The sequence below is a fragment of the Triturus cristatus genome, chromosome 7 (assembly GCF_964204655.1).
Source record: "Triturus cristatus chromosome 7, aTriCri1.1, whole genome shotgun sequence".
Lineage (NCBI taxonomy): Eukaryota > Metazoa > Chordata > Amphibia > Caudata > Salamandridae > Triturus > Triturus cristatus.
The window spans coordinates 1,333,362,676-1,333,365,367 of record NC_140590.1 but is presented as its reverse complement, the minus strand read 5'-3'; the positions used below and the strand labels follow the sequence as shown (position 1 = coordinate 1,333,365,367).

The 2,692-nt window shown below is 48.3% G+C and overlaps 1 pseudogene; it reads right to left on the bottom strand.

The window, feature by feature from the left end:
• Positions 1-1,808: 1,808 nt before the first annotated feature.
• Positions 1,809-2,232, bottom strand: LOC146811983 (dolichyl-diphosphooligosaccharide--protein glycosyltransferase subunit DAD1 pseudogene; annotated as a pseudogene).
• Between the last annotated feature and the right edge of the window lie 460 nt (positions 2,233-2,692).

The window sequence follows — 2,692 nt, the reverse complement described above, 5'->3', positions numbered from 1 at the left end:
ATATGTTCTCAGAGTCCTAAAAAATAACCTTTAAACAAGCACACCACTGCCTTTCTCCGAGGCGAAGCAGAAATGCCTCGGAGAAAGGCAGCGGCGCTTTCGGATTCGGGGGCGTGTTCTCCTCTTGCCATTGGCTGGAGAAGATAATCAGAAAAGTAGCAAAAAACACGCCCCCGAATCCGAAAAGGATGGGGCCTGTTCGGAGAGACAAAGCCTCTTCTCCTATGGCTGGCCAGCATTCAAGAGGCCAGCCAATGGAGAAGAGGGGAGAAGAGGGGCGGGTTCAAGCCCCTCTTCTCCAAAACATTAAATCTCCGGACTTCCGGTTCTGCCTTCGGCAGACCGGATGGTCCCGAGACCTAAAAACGTTCCCTTCACGCTATAACCAGTGCCTCGTATATAGGTCACTGTTAGTTTAGAAATATTCTTAGATGCATCTTAGATTAACATTTTACCTTTCTGTGTGCATTTGTAGTTCTTTCAGACCGTCCAGAGATTGTTACAAGGGCAGGCTATGGCGGCAGCTTACTCCGACTCCCATAAATTACTGCTGCCATGCCAGGTCAGGCAAAGGAAGATAAGGCAAACCAACCGACACAGTGCTCCACAGATGTCCACATCCTGTGATTCTGGGCAAATCACTTAATCTCCCAGTGCCTGAATGTGTAATGTAAATACGGTGCTCATGTAAAGCGCTCCAATACCTTCGGGTCGAGTTCGCGCTATATAAATATGCAAAAAATAAAAATAAAATACACCGTGCACGCTGTGCTTCTGCCTCTCCGGTGCAGTCTTGAGTGAGGCAATGGGCTGTGACCTGGATGAAACTAGCACCAAACGGAGCTGAACAGAGCTCTTCAGCTACTGTGATACTACCCGATCCTTGCCTGAGGGGAGGCGAGGCGCCATGGTGTCTAGAACACTACAGCAACAGCAACAGACACCACTGCAGGGCACACACTCTGAAAAGATTCAAGCAATGTAAACCCCCAGAGTAAAATTTAAACCGTAAGCATGCCAAAACAAAAGGCTGGCTAATACATAAGGACACATTTAAACTCGTATAAAGGTTCATGTAGCAATATACTGGGCCCAGATTTAGGGGGGGAGGGGGCAGGCACAACTATAGGGTGGCCGGACCCTGCTGCCCCCCTTCCCATGGCTACGGCCCTGCATCCGCCCCATAGCAATGGATAAGGGCATGTCTGCCAGTGCATTTCGAGCATTCGTGCTGGAATTTGCAATATTCTCTGGCGCAGAAACCTTTATTAAAGTCACAATAGGTTTCTGCCGGACTACCTTGGCCACCCACTCTTCTCGGGTGAGGCGCCCCTAAAAGGGCTGATATACTATAGGTAACCCGTTGGCAGTGACAATCATTTTACCGAACTTGGAAGACCCCATCGTGTGTTGCCAAAGGTCAGAGTCGCATTAACCCCATTGTGCCTCGAGGTCTAGGGCCATGCAAGCATGAAAGACATCATCATCCTGGGCTCAAGCATAGCCCAATAATTGATCTGCTCTTTTCTGATAACATCCACATACTTAAAAAGCAGCACATACCTCTCTGGATATTTTTTGCAACATACACTGGCATAAATCAGAAAGGCCGCCGTCCAGTATAGTGTAGTCAACAGTGCTTTTGGCCACTTGGATAATTAATATTCTTCCTCCTTTGAACCCTGTTTGGCCCTCAACTCTCTATGCAGCAGTACTCTCCTTTCTTTATTATTTGGAAAAGACAAACGTTCTTATTTTATTCAGACAGTTAACTGAAAAAGCTGTCACAATAAGGTTGAGGGGACACTACTGTCAGCTGGAGGCACCAGATTATCTTCCTTGGGAAAACCATTTGTTATTCTTCAATTGCTGCTGCCTGGGGCACTGAAGGGTCAGCCAACAAAGTTGATAACAACCAAATGCAGGATGGTGTTGGCAAAGAGGAAGTCAGCGAAGTCACGTTCGGGTGAGATACCCTTGAAATCAGCCTTGTTCTGGAGGTTGATTTGGATTCGGAGGCTCACACCCAGAATAAAGGAGCCCACACAGGAGCTGACTCCAGGAAGGAAGGAGTTGAAAGGGAAGGTGCCCACCAGCAGACAGTATACAAATTGCATGCCCCCTGTCAAGAATGAACAGCAGGAAAGCATCCAATAGCTTCAGTCACTGCGGGGTGGTGCTCAGATACTCCTCCAGGAAGCAGGACACCACTTACAACACAGAGGTCGACATGTTTGATCTAACATCACGGGCAACTCACAAGTACATGGGTTCAGCACACCAGAAGGCAGAAGCAGTACTCTCCTTTCCATATTCTTTCTTTAGTAGGGAGCATGAGGTGCACCCCCAGAGGCTTATGCACCCCCATGTAAGGCAGCTTCTTAATCTTCAATTGTTTGCATTCTGGGTCATCTGCTTTCCCTTAATTTTTCCACGCACGCACGCACCTATGCGTCGCCTTCCTTGGAGCCCCATGTTGCTCCGCTTCTTTCTCTTTGCCTCCTACCGCAGGTGCAGAGACCCATTGCTTACTATCCCCATGGCCAGCTACTGAGTCAACCTTCTCATCTGCAATGTGGTCCTTCATGCCTATGCCTGTATCCTTTACGTATAAACCTTTCCTCAGGTGGGCCTCCTCACTCTCTTGAGGTTCCCTCACATCTATGGCAATTGACAACATTCTGGCGGTGTT